This window comes from Seriola aureovittata, chromosome 19 (assembly GCF_021018895.1).
Source record: "Seriola aureovittata isolate HTS-2021-v1 ecotype China chromosome 19, ASM2101889v1, whole genome shotgun sequence".
NCBI lineage: Eukaryota > Metazoa > Chordata > Actinopteri > Carangiformes > Carangidae > Seriola > Seriola aureovittata.
Window position 1 is genome coordinate 1,361,624 of NC_079382.1, and position 14,182 is coordinate 1,375,805.

Genomic DNA, 14,182 nt, shown 5'->3' on the forward strand with positions numbered 1-14,182 from the left:
ATACATTTATTTTACTTGCTTTTATTTTGTTTTATCGTCCTTTGTGCAGCTCTTTGTTCAACTCAAGCTGTTTTTAAATGTGCTCTAGAAATAAGGTTGACTAGACTTGACATTAATAAAAACATTTCTGTATAAAGCTGACAAAAAAGTGACATCCAGATGCTTTTCTGTTGTAAATTGAATATATAAGAATATAAATAACAAGTGTTTTATTTCAGGCTCCATTAACTGCCAATGGTTGAAAATGTTTCCCCAGAAAACTTTGGTTTAATTGTAGAAACTTCAGGGCAGTATGGAAATAATGTGTGAGTACTGTGATAAACTACTGCTAAAGGTGAACAAGGGCTCAGCCGTACCGACTGTGATTCATGTGTGTACATGGCTGCGCTGCGCTGCTGTTTCTGTGAGCTGATGACTCAACAGCTTGTCTTGATGCGTCCCAGTAGTGCTGCTGCTGCTGTCTCCTGCGGCTCACGGTGATTGGACTTCTCACAGCACATTAGATATTGTTAAACAAACTACACGTTACCGCTAATGCTGCTCCTCCGTCTCTGCACAGGCTGCACAGGGAAGGAGGAGGTGACTGACAGGGAGAGGGATAACGAGCAGAGATGACACAGAGGTGGGGGACAAAACGAGAGTGCTGCTCAGGAGGATGCTGATGGAGCATGAGGTGTGTTACAGTCTGTGTCCGGGCCTCGGTCAAGACTCAGAGGCAGCTCTCTGCCGGTCCCTATGGAGCTCAGGATGGGGCTTAGTGCACGTCAGCCAAGAGCATGGTGACATATGTGCCATTATTTATAGCCAGCAGATAAGCTGAAAGGCCCAGGGGCTGCTTAGACAAGGTATTATTTGAAAGACCAGCCTGGCCACTACTGAGCTCACAGGACATTTAGCAGCAAAAAAAAGAAGCCACAAACAAAACACATCTCTCAGGAGAGGCCCTAATACTGTCATCAGAATAGAATTACAATAAAGATTATCGAGTCTGCGCTGAGACCAGTATTTACTAGATCCCCAGAGCTGAAACAAGAGCATGGATATAAAAAAGCAGAAAAGCACTTTCTCATTCTGAAATGACACTTTCTGCAGCACTGGAATATGAAAAAGGAAATAACAGGTCCCTCGTGACAAATTTCATGCTTCGCAGTGGTGCATTCTCGCTCATATCCTATTCAGTGCACCACTGAGGTAAAGTAAGTCATAGCTCTGACAAATTTAAGCTATGATTACCGAGGGATTAGCAGTTTCACTATGGCACTCGGCCTGGAAAACTCAGTGATGGACGACAAGGTAGATTAGAGTCCCCCTCCCCCGAACAATCAGAACATGGAGCTGCTGGACTCCTGCAGCTCGGCCACTTCTAGCATGACATCGAAATATGTGTTGGAAGGGTTCATGGTAAGTCAATTAGTGTGTGGCTCTAATCTGCACGAGGCAAAGGTCATCTCTTAGTAGACAGTGGGATTAGGGCGGAGGTTCCCTCACTTGGCGTGTTACTTCACCTGAATCCGCACACTCACACACACACACACACACACAATCCTCTGCAGGAAAGCCTGCAGCCCGGTAAACAACTTCTGTACAGCTACCTCACCTACCTCACCCCTGAGAGGGACATACAAGGCCATGAATTATTCAGCTCCCACACACGAAGCCTCATGAGGTTACCTGATCAAGGAGCATGGGAAAAGTCAAGGTCGTGAACCGAGAAGTGTCCCCATACACAAACAGTCACGGCTCTTAGCCTCAGAAGGCTGGAGCAAGGCCAGGGAGGAGAATCACATGATCAGCAATCAAGCAGGAGATGGTTCCCCTCGGTTTCTTCACCTTGGATTGTCTTTGCTGAGTTTTAATGAGCTGATTTGATTCATACTGAACAAGTTTCATGTGTATTGTGTATTGCCTCTGAACATGTGCAAAAAGCTCAGTCTGCATGATGTTGACTAAACACCAAACACTGGAATTCCATTTGTCCAGCAACAATAAGTTGGGCTGAATGAAGGGGCAGCCGGGAGGAGAGCCACTGTGTGTCTCCACTATCCTACATTAACATCAGGTTCCTGGGGAAATAATTGAAATTCTCAGCGATGAAACTCCACTCTGTCTGATGAGCACCGCACGGTCCATTTGAGCTAAATAGGGCAACGTGATACCGGCGGAGCAGATCATGTAGAGGCACCGGGATCAGGAATAAAATCACACAACAGTTTGGTCCAGCTGACACCGAGAGGAAAACTGGAGCATCACTGGTTACAAACACATAAGCATGTCACACTGTTGGATGCAGGCTGTGGTTACAGATTATGATTATTAAAAGAGTCACAGCGAGGCTCAATTCTTACCTCTTGTGTTGTAGGCGTTTTTTCAGAGCAGGAGATCCAGTCGATGATTAAGGCATTGTAGTTTTCACGTCAGCGTTAATTCCAAATAGCGTTTGTAATTTCCATCCCCACGTCCTTGATTTCCTGATTTCGCCCGGTCACTCTTTTTCCTTCAGCGCGTAAAAAAGCGAGGGAGGCGCGCACCGCTCCGCCGCTCCGCCGCTCACCGCCCCGCTCGGACCGAACAGCTCCACAGGCTCCTCGCATCGATCAGCTCCAAATGAGGGCTATTTTAAGTTTGAGGAGAGACACGCGTGAATAAACTTTCACCGACTCGGACATTTCTGTTCTGATATGCGTTTAAGGAAATGATCCAGTCACACCGCGAAGTAAGATAAGATATCCTCAGAGCCGAATTAAAAACATGTTCTCTCCTCGCTCTGCGCTGTTTGTCTGCGATTTGGTCTGACTGCAAATACCTGCAGCCTGTAGTCCTCTCCGCGCGCTGACTGCGCCCTGTGTTGACGGCGGGGAGAGACACGGCAGATGGACTGGAAATTCGTGGACATGTGACACATTCAAAATGCAAACACTGGGCGTTTCATATGACACTCAGACAGCTCAATAATAGCAGGAGCAGTACTTGAAAAATAGATGATGATGATGATGATGATGATCTGAATTCTGAACGAAACACCAGCGGTTGGTATCACTGCAAATCAGGGTTAAAAAAGAACACTGGACTGAACATATATAACATACAGGCCCACACACACACACACATATATATATACACATATATTATTTATTCAGTCACGTTTAGATTAAATATATGAATATAATGAATATTATAGATAGATAGATAGATAGATAGATAGATAGATAGATAGATAGATAGATAGATAGATAGATAGATAGATAGATAGATAGATAGATAGATAGATACTTTATTTATTCCCTAGGGGAAATTCATGTATATACATGTATAAAATTTGATCTGAATTCATGTCGTTTGAAATTAAAACACTGGACTTCTTTCTCACACCGTTCATTTCGGTCAGCTGTTGTTTCTTTTATCCATCACTGCTCCACAGCCTTAACCGTGTGTTTATTATTGTAACCATGACAACAAAGGTCCTCATTATTTTAAGCCAAACACAAAATTAGTACCAGGTACCGGTGGGTAGCACCGGAGGGGAGGCACAAGGTCGTTAAAGTTGGAGGACCTGCTGGTAAATGTTGGTATGTGTCTGTATATGTGTTTATATACATAACTAATGCGTATTCATTGTCTGGATGTGTAGCTTGTTGAATAACATATTAACTTTTTGTGCTGTTAAAGTGTAGGCGTAATAGTTTCTGTTGGTCATTGCCTTCATCTCGTTTTTACATGAATTCGTTCTTGAGCACTCAGTGTTTTCAGTTTTTATTCTGTTATTTATATGATCTATTATTTACTTTAATTATCTAATTGAAATAAAATTGTCAATAAAAGGTCAAGAGTTTTTCACTTTCCAACAAGCCCTCAGGTCTGCAATGATAAGTGACGTTAATAGATAATAAAAAGCTTTCATTCTACACCTCATGTCTTAACGTTAATGCGCATGAGTTTTTACTCTTTAAGAAACCTGTGGTCATATTTGTTAATCCATCATTAATATGTTAGAAAACATAAACTGTGCATGTTAGTAATGTTGTTACCAAGCCATCAGAAAATGTAAAAAAACAAAACAGTGCAATTCATCAAGTCCTCATTTGTAAATGTTGATAAACTGCTAATAAATGCAGTTGTATCCAAGAAAGGTCAGACGTCACATGGTCTAACATGGTTTCTGAAAGAGCTAAAAGAGAAAGTGTGTCAGGATTTGCGAGGTAAGTTGGACCCAAATGCAGTCAACTCTTGGGAGACGGTGAACGCAGGTTTATTTAACAAAAAATCCACACGTGAACGTGACATGAACAGACATGAACAAACCCTGAACTAAACAGACGAACCGACACAGACAAAGGGAAGCACAAGGACTATATAGACAAGGGAGGCGAGGGTGATTGAACACAGGTGAAACACATCAGGGCGGGGCAGACAATCACCACAGACACAGGACTAAGACAGGAAGCAAAAACACTGACACACATGGAAACCAATTACAAAATAAAACAGGAAGTGCAAAAACTCCAAAACAAAACTAACAAAAAGTGTCTGCCATAGCAAAACATGACAAAGTGTCCTGCTGGAGGAGGATAAACACGGGCCACAACCTGGCAACCAATCATGACCGATCATAAACATGGCATATTCAAATGATCAAAGTTGATCTCTATCTGATTGGTTGGTGTGGCCGTATAAAACTGGATCCAGCGGAGAGAGCAGACATCAATACACTCAGGTTACCAGCCTACTGTGCTCACACTCAGTGACTCTGGTTTTAGTTTTAGTTAATCCATGAGGTTTGATCTCTGGATCTCAAATCTCAGATCTCAAATTGTGTTTTTTGGGATGATTCATTGTCAATCATTTGCGATCTCTTTCCAAATGCAGCAGTTAGCTAGTTAGCTGAGTGTGTATTGGTGTTATCTAACATCAGTTTTACATCTCAGAGTAGCGGCACATTTCTCTCTCAAAAACATAAAAGTGTTCAGTGGATCACTCACTGATTTCTCTCTCTCTCTTTACTCTCTCTCTGTCACCATGCACCAATTTCTGGTAGTTAAACATTGCAGTGCCACTGTTACAGGGCCGTAGTCAAAAGAGGTAGGCTTTCCAGTGCCGTCTCACGGTTCTACTACTCGACCCGCAACCGAAAAAGAAAATACATAAGTAGACTAGAAAAATATGTAAGAATAGATAATTAGATATAAATAAAGTTAAAACCGTGCATGTTATAGCTTACAGCCTTAAAGAACATTCACAGAGGACCTTGAGTCTTAAAGTCTAGTGACCCATCAGCATTTCTTAATGCCCCCTAATCGGAGCAGTCTAGAACCGGGCCTCATCTGAAAGAAAAAACACCTGGATCGTCAGATATCTGCCGGTTGGCTTAAGAAACACCTCTGAGTGTGAAGTTGGAGATGACAACGAAAAGCTATAGAGGAAGAGTCATGCAGCAGACTTCAAATGAATAATTCGACATTTTGGAAAATGTGCTTATTGGTTTTATGTTGAGAGTGAGATGCAAAGTTTGATATCAGTGTCTGTGTGTTACAGAAACAACTGTAGCCAGGACGAAGACTCCAAATGGGGGGGGTGGCTGGTCCGGCTCTGTGCAAAGTTCAAACATACACCTTCCAACACTCCTATGTATCTCCTTTGATTAGTTTGTGTGCAACCAGAGACGTATAAACAGAATATAAAATCACAGGGAAAAAAAAAAAAGGACAAGGAGCCATAAATAGAAACATGTCAAAGAGAGGTTTTGAAGTTAGACAAAGAGGTTATGTAACATTTGTCTGCTCAGTTTTATTTAGAAATGAGAGAGCAGTCACTCTTTTGGCCATTTTTGTAGTCCTACCATTTAATACTAGTATTTCACTGGTCACTGAGCATTGCCCTCTTGATGAACAGTATCAGCAGACTCCTAGAGTACAGCTTAAAAAAGTATGTAAAGGAAATGACATACATGAACATACAAAAAGACTGAATTAGTCACATAGCAGGCAGACGTACAATATGAAATGTGATTGATGACATTTAAAAGATTAAAACTAAGGTGGATTATTTGACACAGCGTTTGTCTGCACATGTTGGCTCGTAGAGCACTGCCTGTCTCCAATAGCCTGCAAGAAAAACTGAAGACTGTGAATGGTGCAAAGAGAAAAGCTTTGTCTTGTACTGTGAGAGAATGTATGGAGGTCCCAGCAGCACTGACACAATGTGAAAGCTAATCTCTAATGCACTTTCATTTTACAATAAACCACGTAGGAAAGAGAGGAATCAGTGAATTCCCAGGCTCTCCTGCTGCGGAGTCAGAGAGTCTTTGAATGGAGTGCCACAGAAAATGTGAAAGCTCTTACACAAACAGAAATGGTCCAAAACACTCAGAAATGCTGCAGGAGCCTGGAGGGGATTGAACTCTCCACATCACATCCACAGGCTCATTCCTCCTGCCTGAGAAAGGTTGATTGGAGTGTTGTTGTCACAGTTTGTCACCATCAACCCTCATATACTGAGTGATTGCTGGCTGTCCATATTCACTGTGAATTCATGCGACACACAGAAGAAACATACAGTAAAACCTTCTTCTAATCAGAAATCATATCGCCAATACCTGTTTTTACACACATATGTCAGATATCCACAAACAACTATTTATCTATTGATTATCAACTATTTTACCAATTAGTCGATTAATCTAAATTATAAAGTTTCCTCCAAAAAATCTAATTGAATCAATAGTAACAGTGTTTATTTAGTACGCCTGCACAATTAATCACATCGCAAGCATCTTATGGCCGACTTTTTAAATCGCAGGAATTTTTTCAGATACTTTCTCTAAATCGTGCAGCAGCATTTAATCCAGAACACAGCTACTTATCTTTTAGCCAAATAACTGAGGGACAGGCTATTCTATTCTATTCTATTCTATTCTATTCTATTCTATTCGTCGCGAAGCACCAATTCCCTCACTCGTCACAATCTGCCTCCGCTACTACCTGATCTCTCTGGTGTTTTTCCACTCACCCCTCCCCATCAGCCTCACCATCCCCACCTGTTGCTCCCAGCTGCATTCCATCTCCAAAACCAGTATTTAATTAGCCTTGGTCCTGTTCCTGGGGTGGTTCAACTTCACTCTCTCCTACCGCCCTCGTTCCCGGAACGTCAAACCTGAAGCCCTCTCTCGACAGATCCCGGACAAAGGAGGAGGAGAGTCTGCCCCTGACATCCTAATCTGCTCTGCTGCTCACAGCTCCACCACTGCCAACTGTCTTCGATCTCAGGGGCCCCTCTACCAAGTTGGCCAGAAAGTGTTGATCTCAACCCGTGACTTACCCCTCCAGGTCGAATCCAAGAAGCCGGCTCTTAGATTCATTGGCCCCTGTGAGATTGAGAAGATCATCAACCTGGTAGCAGTGAGGCTCAAGTTTTTCCGGTCCATGCAGGTTCAACCTACCTTCCATGTTTCCAAGGTCAAGCCTGTTCATGAGGCTGCCCCTGCTCTTCCTCCACCTCGTATCATCGAGCGAGGTCCCACTTTTACGGTCCACCGGGTCCTCCGTTCCCGTCGTCGAGGGAGAGGTCTCCAATAACTGGTCGACTGGGAGGGTTACTGTCCGGAAGAGAAGTCGTTGGTCCCCGCTAATCTCATCTCATCAGGGATTTCCATCGACAACACCCTGACCAACCCTTTCAAGACCGTTTCATCACTAGCTATTTGCTGAACCCCTTTTTGTTAAGAAAGGTGGACAGATTCTCACAGACAATTTTCTTTGTTTTCTTTATTTAATTTGTGGTTTCAATGCGAATGGATAAATACAAACAATTGTACTCTGCATTAGAAGCATTAAAAAGCAAGTTTTTCTTAAGAGTAGATTGAAAAGATGTAGTATTCGAAGCCATAACCTGTCAGTGTTTGAGTTCTTTGTGGAAGCCATCTTGTGCTGGTGCTTAAAGAGGAAGCACGCCTCAACACTATCTCTTTTATGTGGTGTATGAGTAGGCGGGCTCTCAGATTTGATTGGTCAAAGGATGTGTGAAAATGTGTGTGTGTGTAAATAACAGCTAATTAAGACAAATACTGAAAATATACAAATGATGGTTCTGGTCCCAGTTCAGGTGGTCTCCACTGCAACACTGGTCTTCTGATTGTGGAATGTGTGTTGGTGCAATAGGTGGGTATTTACAATCTAAAGCTGATGTTGGATGGAATCCTTGGGTGAAAGAAAAAGAAGGAAAAAAAAATTTGATATGTATTAATATTACACTTAAAGTGGGCGTGGTTTATACCTGAAGTTTTTGTTGTGAGTGCATTAAATTGTTTTCTACTGCTATTTAAACCCCTCACACATACATTTTTTTTTATATCTGCCAAAAATAGTACTACTACTACTTTAACTATATAGCTGAATGAATGTAATAATAAACACATGAACCCTACACTTAAAAAATTAAGTAAACCTAAATTAAGTCTAAATAAAAGGTGTAGTTGTTCTAATGTATTTACACAGCTGATTGATTCAGATGATTTTACGCACAAAATACATTATTTTATTATTAACAGATCAAATGATACATTATTAGAGTCAAATATCCAGCAGTGTATAAAGCATCCTTTTACAGGATTTTTATTTCTAACACAGCATTCGCAGTGTTCCTGTGTGTTTGACAGGATGTTAGTTTCTTTCAGTTAAACGATGCAAGTACCATTAATACCACCTCCAATAACAATTCTTGATTAGAGAAAGTGAAAATAAGGCAGACAGAGGCCCCATGGCTGAGTTTGCCAAGGACTCCAGAATTGATAATAATAATAATAATAATAATAATAATGATAATAATAATAATAACTTTATTCATAAAAGGCTTTTCTTAACAGAGTTACAAATTGTTTCACAAAAAAAATAAGATAAAGATCATTGTTTTGGAAGGTAAATATTTGCTGGATACTCACCTACACAACAAATATGTCAGATTCTGCACATAGGGAACTGAGGTGGGGGTGTACATCCCACATTACAGTTACACATGCTGAAGCTGACTGAACATTAAGAAGCACTTGGAAACCAAGTATTCAGGAGATGTGACAAAAACATACAACACTACCGATGCAATGTGCTAAGAAAATTGCATGTGTGCGCATGAATGTCCTTTAATGGACATCTTCACTTCATGCTTAGATCATATAAACACAGAGCTTTCCATGAGGACTGAATAGAAGGTGAAATCACCTGTAGATGTGAGTGTTTTGTGGAGCGCTCTGCTAATAGCCCACAGAGGCTCAGACTGCAGTGGGTACTGAGTCTGCATGTAATTCAATGCAGATAATGTTGCACTTCCATCTCATTTCTGTCCATTAACAAGATGCCGGACACTGAATGCATTTTAATCCCCTTTGCCTATTCTCTGAAGACTCTTATGAGGAGCCATATGCAAAACACAGAGGTGTCCACAGATGGCCTGTGGGATGGATACCTCCCCACTTTGCATAAGCAGCCAGGCAGTCAGATAGCAGGCTGCCAGTGGGACTCTCGTTTTCAGCCAAGAAGCATCAAAGTGAGGCTCACTTTTGGAACAGTGCTCCCATGACACCAGGAGAGAGAGTGTAGGTGGATTCCAGCAGGCGGTTTTTTCCTGCCACCTGCCCTGGATGGAAGCCATGACAGAAGTGGAGAGAACAGTGGTCATGAGATGCCCAGGCCTTTCAAAATGGAGGCTTAATCAGAACTCACTTCAAGGCATAGGCTATACTTTCATTCTCTATGTAGACCTTAGAGGTCATGTCAAGACACCAGACAGACATCCATGCATTTGACCGGTTTATGCACTATCCAGATTTCCAATCTCCTTTCCCTGTGCATTAGGACATAAGCCTTCTCTGTGGCCTTAACAATACACTGCTTCACCATGTCTTAGTCAGATAAATCCACCATCTGCTTTGTGTAATACCACAGTGCCGAGGCCCAGATCAGCTCTCTGGTCCATTAGCACCAGGACAAATAATGGTTAACAAAGAGATAACAGAGAGATGAGTACGTCAAGTTCAAATGAAAATGATGTTAGTTTCAAAGCAGTAACAAAACAATTCAATGCCAGCCTGTGTTTTTCTTCCACCATTTATTCTATTATTCTTCATTTAGTCTCTTTATTACAGAAGCTTCTCGGCTTCATGAATGTAATGAATGAAAAAAACAAAGTGATACTACTGGAAAAAAAAGAAAAAAAGAAAAATATTATTCATCCATAAGCCAATGTAATATATGTAGCTACATATATTGAATGTCCACATAAAAATATATGAAAACATTTGTAAAAATACTTTTTTCCCATATTGACATATGTGTCTAGCTCATACAAATATGTACGTTAATGTATGTATGCTTATGTGGTAGAAATACAGAAATACAGGTTACCTGTCTATATATGTTCTTATCATATACAGAGGGGTCCAAAAGCCTGAGACCACTGAATGGGAAGATAGACATGTGTAAAAGTAATCAGAAATGAATGAGATAAAAATTATATTTGCTTATATATGCTTTTATGTACATTGTTTTAATAAATGTATATATGGTCACAACATGTTAAAAAATCATTATAAATTTTTAACATACTGTATGTACAGATACAATTGTATGTATATACAATATATTATTACAATTTTACTATTTGTATTTCATGTACTTATATATTCATATATCCTGAGGATGTATATATGTGATAATAGTATATCCCCCACAAAACGTATTTATTCAAATTCTGAAGCTGTCACACCATGTCTACACAGGTTGTGTTTAAGGTTCTGTAAACTTGATTTGAAACAATAATACAGCAGCAAACAACTGTTTTCTTTGTAAAGATACAGTGGAGTAATGGCGTCCTGAGTAGAGAACGAAGCCACACCCCCCCCCCCCCCCCCCCCCCCCCCCATGTGTTGTAATCTGAGCTTCTCTGTTCTTTGGTTTGGTGTCTGATCTGGATGCATGGGCATTTAGTGCATGTGTATTAAACAGTTGGTCGCCCACAGGTGAGATGTCACAGTCACGTCCCGTATAAAACAGGATCATCCTGTAATGGAAAATAAAAATCCTGCGTCCTGTATTGAATCAATATGGGACACAATTTGTCCCGTATTTTCATACATGTCATGTCCTCAAAGTACTGTGAATAATGTAACATCAAGTAAAACCAAACCAGTCATAACCTATAAGTGGTTGGAGAAGTTTATCAATGAGCAGTAGACTGAGTGGAAAAAACTTCAGTTGACCTTCAGAATTTCCTCCACTGAAGAAGAAACCACGTTTCAGCTAAAAAGACAAATAAAGAGCTGAGACCAGAACATGGGTGGACTGGACATGGGGACTATTGGCTCAAATCCTGGACGCATAGCAGTTAATACTGGTTTCTCTCCCGCTCTCTCTCTCTCCCTCTCCCTCTCTCTCTCTCTCCCTCTCCCGGTGTGTCTCGGATCAACAGATGACCTTGTTCTTCAGAGTGTGGTGTTGTAACTTCAGTGTAGAGGACTGTGATGTTTATTTCATCTTCATGATGTCTGCTGTCTCACCTCAGACACACACAGAGCTGCTCTAGTCTGTGACCGTATGTGTTACACAGCAGCCTTCGGTGTGGTAGGCTATTACTAGTGACCAATCAGATGGTGCTGTGGGTGGGACACCATGACACATGTTTGAGTTTTCTGTCAGATCTTCCAACCTGTTTTTTTACAAAAATAAGCACTGGGGTCAACATGACTCGCCCAGAACCAGAAATGGAGAATGTATAAGAAAACTGGCAGCTAGTGAGAAGTGCCGGTATGCAAGAAAAAGTAACAGTACGCTAAAGAGTGCCGGTACTGCGTACTGGTCCACTTCAAGCACTGCCCCTAACCATCTTGATACTCTACTAAGGAGGAATAAAACATGAGTCGCTACCTTTATCACACTTATACCCAAACCACGATCTTTCTTTAAACCTAACCGGGTTATTTTATGCCTAAACCTGACCAAACTGTAAGGTCATGTCGTGAAAGTCCAAAAGTCTTCACACACACACACACACACACACACACACACAGTGCGAGACAGAACAAACTAAAACAAGACAGGGATGAGAGGACTATAAAAAGGCTTGACTATAAAGAAGGATTTTTAAAAGCTGCTTAAAACAATCCAAAGATTCAGCAAATCTGATAGATTGGAGCAAATGATTCCAGACGGTTGTGGCTAAAACAGCAAAGGCGTGATCACCTTATGTTTTGCAGTTGGTGCAAGGGACGGAAAAAAGGCCAAGAGGATTGGAGTGGTTGAGAGGTGGAACAATGATCTGTATCATCTAAGTCCCTCCCATCTAAGTGAATTAACGCAATCTATTTTAACTCCATATTTAAAACATCATTCAAACATCCATATGTCAGCTGGAAAAAGTGAACAACAACAGATGACTGATGATGAGTCAGGAGTTATCAGACCAGAATCTGATAACTGATAAATACGCTGTTTTGAGATCAGATGCAAGGAGAGATATCGCCTCCACTTCAGTATCGTACTAATTGATGTCAACTGATGGTTAAGAATAATAAATTCATTAATTCACTACTATTAATATGTTTACAAATCTGTCATACTCACACTTTGATTGTCGTCCATCCTCTTACTGAATCGTGGTCCTGTTGTCCACTTCCTTAGGTGGCAGTGTCGTGAAAAACTAGTGTCAAGAAATGCGGTCCTGAAACTGCAGCCTCTGGTTCTGCAAGAACACCGGACTCTTCACACCAGACACACAGAGAGCTTTGCTGAGCTGAAGTCTGATTATTGTGCAGGTCTGATTCATGGCAACTGGAAGTGGTAATTGGGGGTTCGAGTCGTAACGCGTAAATGATATGAGGTAAAGCCTGTGATTGTAATGAGGAACTAAAACCATATTGATCAAATCGTTATTAGGTCATTTGGAAACACAGCAACGGGAATCCATGTGAGAGAGCTGAGTAATTTAACCACAGACATTTTATTACTTTATAAAAACCATTACATTTAAATCCAAAAAATGAATAAGCTTCTGACAGGATACGTGTCTCTGCTTAGCAATAAAAGCCGGCAGCTAATGAACAGCTCCAACCAGAAGCTGTGAGGCCAGCAGAAAGACACTCCAGAATTCACAGCTTGCCTCAAGGTGAAAGGAGCTGAAGCCATCCATGAAATCATTTGATTGGAAGGCAGGTGTGTGTTAACAGCTGACAGCTCCCGCGGTGGGATGCAGTCTCCCCCCAAGCAGAACCAACAGCTGATGAGAACATTGATGTTCATTGATGATTCATCAGGAAAACATATGTCTTCACCAATGCTCAAATAATCACACAATTAACACAATTAATAAGAAGTAAATCAGCCATAAAACACGAAATAAAACAAATACAAACATACATAGAAATTAGTAGCATGATTAGGAGGATTACAGCAGAAATACTACATGAATGTATTTTACATAAACTTAAGTGCAAACTTCAATCCTCATCTACAGCTACAATACTACTGTCATGCCCTCTGCCCCTGCTCAAGTCTGATTACAGATGGGAGACTGCTGACCTGGAGTCAGGGCCTCTCAGCTGTTGCTCATCTGGTCATCAACCCACACTACATAAGATCTTGGGCCACAGTCAGTCAGCGCTGGATTATAGACACCGCTACCAGTTAGTGACGTCACCAGCTCGCCGCATATCTTTTCAGTACTCCAGCTTGTAGTCCTAGCCCTGCCAGACCTAACCTGTTCTCTTTTCTGCACTCCAGCTACACCCTCCGCCCTGACTCCAGCCAGAGCTCATTCTCCGCCAGCCTGCTCATCTGCCTTCATCTGCCAGCACCAGCCTCCCTGCCATACCATCTTCCACAATAAACACTCTTGTTACCTGACCTCTGCCTCCCTCCCTGCTCCTGAGTCCGTCTACCCGGCCGTGACAACTTCTGCTATCTGTGAAAACATCTTCACGGTCATTATTATTGTTGGCAAGGATAAAATCATTTTTACTTCATAAAAACTTCATATTAACACATTAAAAATGTACATTAAACCCACTTGCTGATTTCTAGTGGGTTTCCTGGAGACTTGTAAAGGCACAGTCAGTAACTTCTGCCTCTAAGAGTCTCTCAATCAAAACAATAACAAAGACAGCATTGGGTGATATCATGAAATGGCATGGGATCATGGGAGTTGT

At 41.4% G+C, this 14,182-nt stretch overlaps 1 protein-coding gene across 1 annotated transcript in view; it reads right to left on the reverse strand.

The window, feature by feature from the left end:
* The window catches only part of lrfn2b (leucine rich repeat and fibronectin type III domain containing 2b), a 138,384-nt gene extending 135,564 nt beyond the window's left edge, over positions 1-2,820 (reverse strand). The window contains exon 1 of the mRNA XM_056363318.1: positions 2,346-2,820. The gene's annotated coding sequence lies outside the window, so the exon portion shown is untranslated. The remainder of the gene's footprint in view (positions 1-2,345) is intronic.
* Positions 2,821-14,182: the final 11,362 nt, after the last annotated feature.